Source organism: Numida meleagris, chromosome 5 (genome assembly GCF_002078875.1).
Source record: "Numida meleagris isolate 19003 breed g44 Domestic line chromosome 5, NumMel1.0, whole genome shotgun sequence".
Lineage (NCBI taxonomy): Eukaryota > Metazoa > Chordata > Aves > Galliformes > Numididae > Numida > Numida meleagris.
The window spans coordinates 18,019,855-18,032,254 of NC_034413.1; the positions used below are offsets into that span (position 1 = coordinate 18,019,855).

Genomic DNA, 12,400 nt, shown 5'->3' on the forward strand with positions numbered 1-12,400 from the left:
AAAATTAATGTTAACCTGATTATTTCTAATTAGCGTTCTAATATTTGCCATTTCAAAGCAGCTGGTTGCAAAATACATTGTCATGAAAGTTGTAACAGGTGTATTTTCCTTTTCTAAAAGAAAAATAATATGGGGTATGAACTACATGCAGCCATGCATCCTGTTTTCCTTTGCTCTTTGCAGCATCTAGTAGCCATGCTGTGGTTAGTATTGACTGGAGTATCACATGGAAGGAAATATACACCTATATGTATATTTACTGTGCTGTTTCCTGAAGATAAGACTTATATTCTTAACTTGGGAGCAAGTGTGCGAGTGAAATTGTTTTGGGGTCTTCGGGTACTAATGAGAAATGGAATGCAAAAATATCTGAAGTATCTAGTGATTGCAAGTTTAAGAGAATTTAATTCATAGGATACTTAAAAAATAATTATTAAGGGCATATTGTGTCTGGACTTTGGGTATCAACCTTATTTAGACTCTGGGCTGCGTCTCTGGTCAAGCCAAAAGGTCTTTGTGTGCATCATGTTTTAGTTTATACTAAAGCTGCATTGAATTTTGCATTATCTGCCAGTTCCACAGGAACCATTTAGTGTTTTTATAGCTTTACCCTATCATAAAAACAGGTCAAGAGAACATTTACATTACGGAGCAACTGCAAGGTCTGGGCTTGTTCGGTGAACTAGGAACATGTATTTGGCAGTGGTCAGATTCTCAGGAGATGCAGAGCAGCACTCTTACAGATTGGGTGCAGCTGAAGTATAAGGGACTGCAAAGGCACTGTCATGCTATGGAAGGGGATTCACTATGACTAACTTGAGGTGGGATTTAAAAAAACATATGTTGTTTCTGATGTGTTAGGAACTTCTGTTCTGACTAGCCCCCTCACCCATCAGCCTACCAGACTGCACCTACATAAATTTGTGGTTTGTCAGTAAAAAATCATTTGTCTCATAGTTGTTTTTTTTTTTGGAGTCTTCATCTCATTAAAAGCTTAAAATAGATTGTAGTCCTTCACATTCTTAAACTGATAATCGATTACTTGGATTCCTGAATCCAGGTAGGCTGCCTTGGCACTAGTTTTGGGTTCCAGAACTATGTGAGAAGTTGTCTTCACAGTTGAGGTGCTTTAAGTCATTGAGGCATCTTGTCTCAGGAGTCCACTGGAATCTCTTGCTTCCTAACCTACAGCAAGTAACAGCGGTCCATGAATGTGCTAGGCAGCTCTCTGGGTAAGTGGGCTTTTTTGTTGCTTCTTTTGGATTCCTCCCATATAGAAACACTATGCTCTGAGAGAGCGTGAAACAGCTCCCCTGTAAATACATGATGGTTCTCTGAATTGGCTGCTCTCCAGTTGGGTCATGTGAATTAGGAGGCCGATCAGATTAGAACGACCTGTGGTAACTGTTTGACCATGCACTGAGCCCAGAAGTGAGAGTCCCAAGTCTCTTTCTAAACCCCTTCTTTGGTTTCTGACACAGCAACTTCATATATGGGGTGCAAGAAGAAGAGATTGTAGATCATCACCAGCATATTTTCAGTCATTTCAGAACACCTGTGCTGTGTTTGAGGTAGATATCACTACAAGATAAAAAGCACAATTCTGTATTGAGCTCATTTGCTTAGCAGTTGCAGATGATTTTCCTGCCGGGGGTAACATCTGCAGTTCCAGAGAAAGACACTAGGTAAAACTAAGAAAGAAAGCATTTGCACTGCAGTTTTGTAAGTTCAGTGCAACTCCAGCGTTCCTCCCTTTCAGTAATGTAACTTTCCATTGTGCAACACAGCTTGTGGTTACTTCTCTATGTTGTGACTGGCCTGGCCGCCGTTCTTGCATGGATTTCTACAAAAATATGCAGTGGTTCTTTTAGGAGTGAGTGGAACATTTCACAGTTTGATTCAAGTACCTTAATTTTCATACCTTACCTTTTCTTTTCTGTGTAATAAGGTACTCCTTACTTCTAATGGCAGTAAGCACCTCAAACCATTGTGTATGCTGTGGTCTTAAAAAGTTTTGAGCTGTACAAAGCCACTTGCCAATCTGAACAAAATCAAACAAACCCCAAATCACAATCAAAGCCAATATTACTTTTTAAAAGATTATATGGAGGTTTACTGTATTATAGCAGGTTCTTAGACCAAGGGCATCTCCAGGTGTGTGTTTTATAGACTGAGTTGACTCTGTACATGTCTGCCTTTTTTATTTACCAAACTTGGCTAAAACCAAAGTGTATGAAAGTTGAATGTCAGCTAACAGATCAAAGTTTGGCTTACTTTTATTCTTGTTTTGGTTTACTTTTCCTTTGGAAACTTGATATTTCAGACTAGACCATTAGCTTGTCTGGACCTGCATAAGCCATTCAGAGAAAGAGTTAAAGAAGCACAGCAGCAAAAAGTGAAGCACCAATGTGCCTAGAGAGGGAACTTTGCCAGTCTGAGGAAAATTAGTGTTTGATTTCTTCCCCAGAAGGAAGATGCTTTATTTCTCATTCTCCTATTTTTTGTGAATACAGATGTGTTTGATTTTCCACATTATGTTTATAAGAAGTGCAGAGAGAATTTTCTTCAGCTGCATGGTTCAGATCTCTGACTATTTGCTCTCTTTCTTGCTTCTGGTCAAGGTGTATCTTTGATATTTCAAGTTAAGGCTTGACTGGTTTTAGTAATAGTTTTCCATACTACAAGAGCAAGTTTTCTGGACTAGTGGTTTGGGACTAACTGTGAAAAACAGCAAAAAAATCCTTACCATCATTATTACACAACAGTTTATCAAAGCGGATAATCTGTAGTCCCCGGTCACGTCTCATGTAGGTTCAATACATGTGGAAGTCTGTGGCAGAAATCCTACTGCATTTCAAAAGGTGGTAGGATGCATAACACCTGCCAACCATTTCTGTTTTAGGTCCTCAGAAGTCAGTGATATTTATTAGTGGAGCCTGGTAGATCCTCATTCAGGTTAGTGTGATTTTCAAGGTTTGAAATTGTTGAAAACTGTGGTTACCAACAGTCTTTGTTGAAACTTGGTCCATTTTCACAGTAAAAATGGGGAAGGTCATAAAGGGATTATTACTCTTGCATTTAACTCAGACGAACTGTTAGCTTTAAGAGCTATTAATAACTGTCATTAGCTTCTTACTTATCCTTCGCTAGGAATAGCCTCATACTTACCTGCCTTAAGGGAGAGTCACTCTGTTGTTTGTGAGGTGCAACAGACTCTGCCCTTTCGGTGGCTAACCCGCTGACAGTGATATTTCCTAACATATCCAACAGACAGCCCTCAGCACTTGAAGTGGAAATGAGGCAGTGATGCTGGCATGTGATTAAGGTGTTGTTCTGCTGTCATTCTGTGACAGGATATTGCTTGTTTGAGAGGTTTGTGCACTACAGGTTGTTTGTAAAAGTTGGTACGGTGAGTGAAGCTCCCTAACCTAAGCTTTTACACTGCCCTTCTGAAAACATGAGTAACTTCTCCACTGTGGCCACTAGTGCTGTGATCTCTGCAGATCTCATAAGCAGATCAGGGGTGGGCTGATTGTGTGTGAATGGGAGATCATGAGATGCTGGTGCAAACCACTTTGGGTGCACAATGGCCTGGACATGGGAAGAAATACTGAGTTCCTCTCCAAGAGTCTATAGCGAAGATGATATATTACAAAAGCAGATAAATGTTCCAGCCAAATTTAAACTTACCAATTCCGTTTGACTGACTGAAACTCCCTTCTGCCCTCTATTCTAGAGGAACTGCCTTCTTGTCTCCAGGTGCTGTTAAATAATTATTGGCTTCTGTGTGCTCACCAGAGATTTTATAGCAGTCTCGTACATCTCCAGGTGCTGTCTTTGGAAGAAATTATGGTGAAAGAAGTACATTGTGCTGCATCTTGCTAAACTTCTGCTGCCTTTGTGATCTCTTGCATTCTGTAACAGGAAAGACACTAGCCTATTAACTCATATAAGCCATGTCTTACTGGAAAAGCAGGACTTAAAAAAGAGGAAGAAAGAAGGCAATAGATGCATATGCAAGAATTTTTAATCATAGCTCGGTGGAGTAATATAACAGTGAGTGCTTTGAAGCGTTGAATCCAGTATAATGCCTTGAGAGCTATTACATTGTTCTTAAGGTACAGAGGCACTCTCTGAACTCTTCAGTTCACTTTTTGGACTTTGAGTTGTGTCTGTGGGCTCTGACTGGCTAAACGTGATTGAAATGCTTGTGCATTTGTAAGGCAGCATGTGTGACTTTGCTTGTCCATTGAAGCAAACCAGCCGTTAAGCAAACAGGCTGCAAATCCTCTGAGTTTCTCCCCTTATTATTTTTATACTGAGATTTATGTGTTTATGTGTAGCTATGTACTATATTAACACTGTCTGGCAGTTTAAATTCACTTTGTGTAGAAACTGGTTAACTACAGAAGAATTTTTGAAGAATTTTGAAGAATTTTAAGTATCCTATAACTCTTCTGTGGGAAGTAGATGTCTCTTTTGCCGTACTGCTTATAGGCTTGGCCTCAAAGCAGGAATTGCAAAATCCTTTCCTGACAGTGCAAACTTTGCCTTTTACCTACCACGCTTTTCATTGGATCATAAAGAGTTTCTCGGAACAAGCTGATATCACACTTCCTGCTTTTTAAAAACTAGCAATTAGATGATTTTTTTTTTGTTGACAGAACAGGCAACAGAAGCACAACTGAGGAGCTGCAGGGAAAATGCTTCTTCTCCAGTAGTCTGTGACCAGGTAGGAACACTGAGAACACTGTGGATGACAGGTGGTTGTAACAGCCTTCTGAATCGTACCCCTGCAGTGATGCTGTCATGCTGAGAGCAAGGCTTCCTTGGCTGATTTCTGTACCGACTTCTTCTGACATCTTAGTGTGTGTTTACACAGGAGCATGTGCTGGATGTGCTCCCACTCAGATTACCTTCAGCAGGTAAACAGTCTAGGGAGGAGCACCACAGGAAAACTGCTTGAGAAGTTGCTTGACACCAGATCCCTCTCTTTCCTCCAGGGGTGCACTTGTCCACGCTTCAGCACCACCCTTCTTGTGATATCTCTCTTTAGTTATTAGGAGAGTCCTTCTTGTGCTTGTCACAATGCTTAGCTGTCGTCGCAGCCAAGCCCTGCAGACATCAGGGTGTTGTGTATCTCTTCACTACTACAGACATACTGGTGTCTGGTGGCCTGAGGCACTCCTTCACTCCCCAGTGGCACATGCCACTGTTCCCATTCCCTGCCAGCTTCAGGGCTTCCTCCTCCTCTCCCATACGATGTTGGCAAGAGCACCACTGACCTCCCCCTTCAGCGTGCCACCTAGAAGGCTGACAAGTGCACCGAGTGCAGCCAGGACTGGATTAAACCACTGGTCTGGAATTTGTGATTTGTCTCTTCCTGCCCACTAGGTGGTATTGGGCAAGTCCCTTTAGTGCCAGCACTCTCTTTCCTCCATCTGTGAAAGTGGGCTGAAGCCTTGTAAAGGATTTCAGGTCTGCACATAAAAGATGAGGAGCCAGAAGCATTTGCCACCAGATCCTCTGAGAGACTCATTTTGACTGTGACCTTCCCAGATCCTCATGAATGCACTCTGCTCTTGTTGTGTCAGATGCAGGATGAGAAACTTGTCCTCTCCAGCCCCACTCTCGGAAGCTGAACGCAGGAGCACATTGTTTGCCAGAAACATTGACAGCAGAGGAGGAAGATAGGAAACGGGAAGTGGGAGGGAAGGGCTGCGGGGAGCTGCTCCCGCTTGAGCAGTCGTAACAAAGAAAGTCGGATCATGCCGTTTGATTCTCTGTTGTTTTTGTCTTGGAGTGTGTGCAGCATGTGTGTGTGAGGAAAGGAGCAGGTGGCTTCTGAGTGGAGATGAATTATGGAAGTGCTTTCTGAAAGGGATTTGAAGAAGAGGAGAAAACTCTTTATTTTAAAAATGCAGTAGACATTACAGAAGCTAACAGCAGTTGATACAGCAGTGGAGAGTTTTTTTCCATATACTGATGCTTCAGGAAAGAAACTTTTGAAGTTTAAGGCTTTGCTCTTTCCTTGTAATCAGACTCATACAGCCTCTGTTTTGATTATTTGTGTGTTTATTGCATGTGAACTCCTTGCTTTGGAATCTCAGCGCCAGAAACCTGTAGTTAATTATTATGATCCAAAGCTGTTGCATTAACCTGAATCCTTAAACCACCTGTCTGATATTAACACAATCTGTCTAGTTTTCATTAGCAGTTCCTGTGAACGAGCTGAGCATAATTCTTAAAAAAACAAAATTTTATAAAAGAAGTGCTGGTACTGTTTAATTGTCTGATAGCTGAGTGCATTTCCTTTGTGGTTTGTAGGTGTGTTCCTGTTTTGTGATCCTGGTATTTCTCTTTCCTGGCAAAAGCATGCATGCTTGTTCACTTTCTAAGAACAGTGTGTCAGTCAGGATCCCACACTGAGCTGTATCTGCATATAAATGTCTGCATCAGGGCAGAGTGCTGCTGAAATCACTGCAGCTCCACAAAGACATGGGTCAAGGCTCTAATCATACTTTTCAAGGATTCCCATCATCCAGTCGCTATACTGTTTCTTGAAAGTGATGCCATCAGTCTTCCTGCAAACTGATTTTTAAAGCTCTTTGTTAATTAAAGGTAATTTCTGTAGATGAAAGAGAGACTGGAAGTGCAGGGATGTATTTTTTTCTCCTTCATGCTAAGCCTCATGCACTGATGCATAGCGAGTGTCTTCATTTCTTCACTTGGTTGAGTTTTGTATTGTTTGGGGATTTTTTTTCCCCTTGTTAACAAGAAAGACTAAAAATTCTGTGAGGGAGGAATGCAGTGGTGTAGCATCCTTAAAGTATTTGTACTTCAGGTTTTTCAAAGCTGTGTTTGGCATTCAAGTTGCTGATTTTCCTTTATACTCTCTTCCTCTGTTTTCTGAAAAGTTATATGAAGCCTTAGATGGGCATCTCTGAACTTAGGTGATTTTTCATAGCCTTTATGCTATTTATGAAGAAATCTTGCTGACGGGGGGGAGGGCTGAAAATCCACTTTGTGTTCTTTAGAAACTGCTTCTCTGCTCACTGCAGAAATCTGAGCACTTAGGACTGCAGCCTTCTGAGTCAGTAGTCCTCACACCTAGAAACAAAATCCACCTTTGGGATCCATTCAGCTTCTCTTGGTCCCAGAAGTGATGGTCTCTCATCTGCTGATCTTCTCTTAGCTAGTTTACATTGCTTCTGTTTTAGAAAGTCATTTATGGAGATTTCATGACACTCACAAGTCAAAGTACTTTTTTTAAATTACCGAACAATCCCAAATGCTTTTTTATGAGGTTAGTGGCTGGAATTCAGAATTTCATTTTCAAGAAGTTGAGAACTGAATTCTGCTATTTTCAAAGATAAAGGGAAGAATAGGATCATGTACTTGTTGATATTTAAGTTTATTTACAACCCAATTCCCTATTTTTGTAAATGAGTGCTACTTTATGTTAACGTAAATGAGTGGGAGTGGCCTTTCTGTAATTTTTTTTCATATTCTTGACTGTAGGATGTATCGTATTCCTTGTGAACCTGACAACAGGTGGCTTTGTGGATCATGGAGAGGATTGTCCTCAAATCTGCAGAATTTGGCCTAGTTCTTGTGCTACGTGCACGCTTTGTGCTCCCAGTGTATTCTTAAGGGGTGCAACGTGTGTGGCATTCTTAGAAGCAATAGCGTGAGACTGAACAACTAAATGTATTGAACATTATGCAGGCAACTGCAAGTGTGTGTGTTTGCCTGGATATTCATATACTCAAACACTGAGTGTTCAAACAGTTTTTGATACACTATCAAAGTGTATCAAACTCATTGTGTATCTGACTCACTATCCTGAAGAAAAATTTGCATTACTTTATATGTTAGCTAATTTCAGTCACCTTTGCCATATTTGTCTAGGATTGTTTCTAACCGTGCTGTGTTTACCCTTCATCCCAGCCTTCTTGGATAAAAGTCACTACTGCCAGGAAGTGAGGAAACACATGATTAAAAACCTCCCCCCAGCACACATGCTTAGTATTTCCACAAGATTGTCTGCTGCTCCAGGATGGACCAAATTCATGGCCTGCCTGACGACATGAACAGGTGGGTGACATCTAGTAGGGAGCCAGCTTGCAGAACAGGCAGTACGTGGAAGAAACCCTTGAGATGCTATTCTCAGCTCAAGTGTGCTTTTCAGTATATAGCCCAGTGGTGAGCTGGATAGGTGCAGAGGGCTGAGTTCCAAGTGCCACAGGGCCTGCTCAGAGGAGAGGAGCTCCCAAGTGGCAAGCATAAGGGGAAGTGAGAACCCGGAGTGAACACTAGAAACACCTCCACATACCTGAGATCACAGCTCCTGGGAATGCTTATTAGTTGGCTGTAATCCCTATAAGCATGATTAAAGCTCACCTGATTCATGAGGCTGGTGAAGAAAAATAGGTTCTGGAAGGAGAGGTTGTGTGCAGTAGAAGTATGTGCTGTGTCCTGCACTTTGGTTACGACAACCCCATGCAATGCTACAGGCTTGGGGCAGGGTGGCTGGCAAGCTGCACAGAGGAAAAAGATCTGGTAGTGCTAGTTGACAGCTGGCTGAACATAAGCCAGCAGTGTGCCCAGGTCACCAAGAAGGCCAATGGCATCCTGGCTTGTATCAGAAAGAGTGTAGGTGATTATACCCCAGTACTCAGCTCTGATGAGGCTGCACCTCAAGTACTGTGCTCAGTTTTGGGCCCCTCACTACAAGAAAGACACTGAGGCCCTAGAGCATGTCCAGAGAAGGGCAAAGAAGCTCGGAAGGGTCTGGAGCACAAGTGTTATGGAGACCAGCTGAGGGAACTGAGATTGTTCAGTCTGGAGAAGAGGAGGCTTGGAGGAGACCTTATTGACCTCTACAACTCCCTGAAAGGAGGTTGTGGTGAGGTGGGCATTGGCTTCTTCTGGGTAGCAGTGATAGGATGAAAGGGAATGGCTTCAAGCTGTGCCAGGAAAGGTTCAGATTGGATTTTAGGAAAAAATTTCTTCTCCAGAAGAGTGGTTAAGTATTGGAACAGGCTGCCCAGGGAGGTAGTGGAGTCAGTGTCCCTGGAATTGTTCAAGAAACGTGGAGATGTGGCATGGAGGGACATGGTTAATGGACGTGCTGGGGGTGGGTTGATGACTGGACCAGATGATCTTAGAAGCCTTTTCCAACCTTAATGATTCTGTGATTCTACGTATGCTGTTGCTGAGGTGTGGACATCTTTTCCTTGACCTTACATTAGTCATGGAAATCATTTTGGAGCAAAGTAGTTTGACCTTATGATAGTGGAGCTTTGTATGAGCCATTGCATTAATTGATTCGTTTCTGTAGAGCTGGCAAAAGTGGATATTAAAAGCTTGTCCATGTTATACTGCAAGTCTCTGTGGAATCAGGTTATTTTTTCAGTGATTTTCAGAGTCAATGTATTAGTCTTCCCTCTCTACTTAGTTACTATGAAAATAATAAATTACTTAAAAGAATGGCATCCTATGCTTTCATGCTATTTCAGGAGAGCTTTTCAGCCAGTAACAGGACTCCTTTCAGAGGTGGCTGCCAAGTCTGATCTGTTGTGAGGTGTTTCCCATGCCAGACTCATACTCCTCTGTGGGAGTATGGTGACCTCCTTTAAACAGAGGTAAAGATGCTTGCTAGAAACCAGAGGCAGGTACATACCTCAGGCATATTTTCTAGCATTTGGGGAGTAGTAAATAGGGAGGAAGTTGTAGGTCCTGCAGTTCAATGCTGCCTTTCTAGGACCAATGTAAATGGGCAAGTCTGCAAGTCCTCTGAGGCCCCATGGAAATAGGAGTCACACAAGGGCAAGTTATATCTTACTACTCCTGCACTGTGTTGATGTCAGATTTGACTATACAGCCCAGGGAAGTGACTAGCCTATTTTTTTTTTTATCTTTTCTTTCTTCTTCCTATACTGTATTTTAAATGTCACAACCATGTGTTGTTCAGAATTACAGATTGGCATTGAATTGTTTATGAGGTTTATAAGATTATATTTTTCTTAGGAACTGGTAACAGGAGTACCAAAAAAGACAGTTTGAAAGTGTGGGGACTGCATCTGGCTTTTTTTTGAATGGCAAGTGATTAATTGATTTTTTTTATTATTATTATTTTTTTCTTCTTTAAAGCAGTCAAGGAACAGCCTTTTAACATAGATTACTAGCTTTTCCTGAACTGAAGGCTTCAGAGAAGGGCTGACTGGATGTCCAAAACCCACATCAGTCATTAAGTTTTTTCTGGTAATTGTCTGCCTTTATATTTCTAGACATCATTCTCGAGCAGTAGATGTGACAGGAGGTGGTTTCTGGATTGACTGGTTTGAAAAAAGCAGTGTACATTTCCCTCAGCAAGTATCATACATGGATGTTTTTTGGCTTGAGATTTTATTTACAGCAGTGGAACAATTTGTTTGACCTCAAAGAATAAGCAATGGTAGGGCTTTTTTCCTCCCCCCCCCCACCCTCCCCAGTCCTCTTTAGTTATGTTTATTGTAATGCAGATGGCAGAAAGCACATTATTTGGGTAAAGATTGCAAGGCAGGCTTGTATGCAACCAAGTGAAACATTCACTAATTTTTGCATCTTAATTTCTCTGAGCTGGTTAATGTAACAGCAGTTAAATATATTCATTCCACATGAAATGCTGCAGTGTAACTTTCCCTTTGGCTGCCTACAAGTGTCGGGTACTGCAGAGCCACTTGAGTTACTGAAACATCTACAGGCAGAAATGTTGAAGAGACCCCCTAAATAGGGTGTTCTGTTCTTACACAAAGGTTAGTGCCCTTGGGAAAAGGGAAGCGCAGCAACTGAGTACCTATGAGCTTTAAACCGTAGCTATTTAAGTTAAGCACTTAAAAGGGGAAGTGTTCATGGAAACGTTTGCAAATTAGAGCCTGTGTACTAGATACTTCCAGTGTTATGTTGTGCCTAAACTGATGTAAAATACCCTCTCCCATTATGAAACTGGTTCTGTTCTGTGATTAATTATAAAAACCTTGTCTGTTGCTCTTACATTGCTTCAAGTCACCACGTAAAAAATCTTGATCGTCACAAAATGATAGCATATGTTGTCTAACACAGAAGAGGGGGAGACATGCTGTTGTACAGTTTTTGTTGTTGTATGAAATTTTTATCTGGTAAAGTGGAACACAGCTATATAAAATAAAAGTATATCCATGTGTTTGTAGGTATTAGTAATAAAAGGCTGTTTGTCCTCTAAACTGAAGTCTGCAGGACCTTCCACCCCCAAACCCTTTCCCATTAGTTAGGCTGAGAATGCTTTGTTTTATTTTCGTGGCTTGTTTGAATTTTGTGATGTTGAAGGCCAGGAGGAATGTTCTCATCTGACTTGCACTGATTTCTGTTACACATGCAATTAAGTCCATAACTCTACAAGATACACTTTAGCCAAACCTCCAGCCTTGAGCTGAAGACAAGGGGTAGATGTTCTAGTTTGGTTGATAGTTTGTTGCCATGCCAACCAGCTTCAGTTTACAGAATCCACACCTGACTTCTATTTTCGATGTTTTTAATTCTGAGTTTTTCTGGCTTCAGCTCCCGGCAGCCGGTTGTTGGTGCCTCTTTCTCCATTAATTGAAACAGGTTCTTAAATTGTGCTCATGGACCACTCAACATGTTACAAGCAAGTTAGGTCATCCTCTTTTTTTAGAGAAACTTACAGATAAAGTTCTTAAATCTCTCCCAGTAGGGTGTTTCTGGCAGCCTTGAAAATGCTTGGGGGCAGGGGAGGAAATCCTTTTCTGCCCTCTCTCTTATTTGGAAGGAAAGATTGGGACACTGGAGGTATATACAAGTATCTCAATTACAAGACAAGCTGCGCTTCTTTGCTGTCAGTGCTTTGTTGTTGCTGCTGCTGTCCTCCCTTAATTCTCCAGCGCTTCCCTTTGGCAGTGCTGTATTTCAGAGAGAAAGCTGATCTCTCCTTGCTATAACACAGTGGTTAATTGCATTGATCAGGTTCTCATCTCCAGTTTTCACCTTACAGCAACTTCCTAAATCCTTCATTACACTCCTGCTTTATGGGCTGAATGCCATTTAACTTGCAGTTGCAGTTGGTGTCACTTGGACTTGCTCAAAGTAAAGCACAGTTTGAGTTATTTTTTTTCCCCAAAAAATCAATTTTGATTGCTTTATGTCTGTGAAGTGTCTGTCAGCCTCTTCATTTTTACCACCCTGCTCAGCTTTGTCATCTGCAAATGTAGCTGGCAAAGACTTAAAGACTTTTCTGTATTTTTTTAAATTCATTTCCACATGATTGTTGAAGATATTGACTAATGCCTGGCTTAACGCTGACCTTGTGGAACCGGTAGGAACATCTTCATTTGATTGTATATTGACAAGGCCAACTTTGAAT

At 41.5% G+C, this 12,400-nt stretch overlaps 1 protein-coding gene across 9 annotated transcripts in view; it reads left to right on the plus strand.

The window, feature by feature from the left end:
• Positions 1 to 12,400, plus strand: part of MARCH8 (membrane associated ring-CH-type finger 8) — an 86,097-nt gene that overhangs the window by 20,683 nt on the left and 53,014 nt on the right. The window lies entirely within an intron of this gene.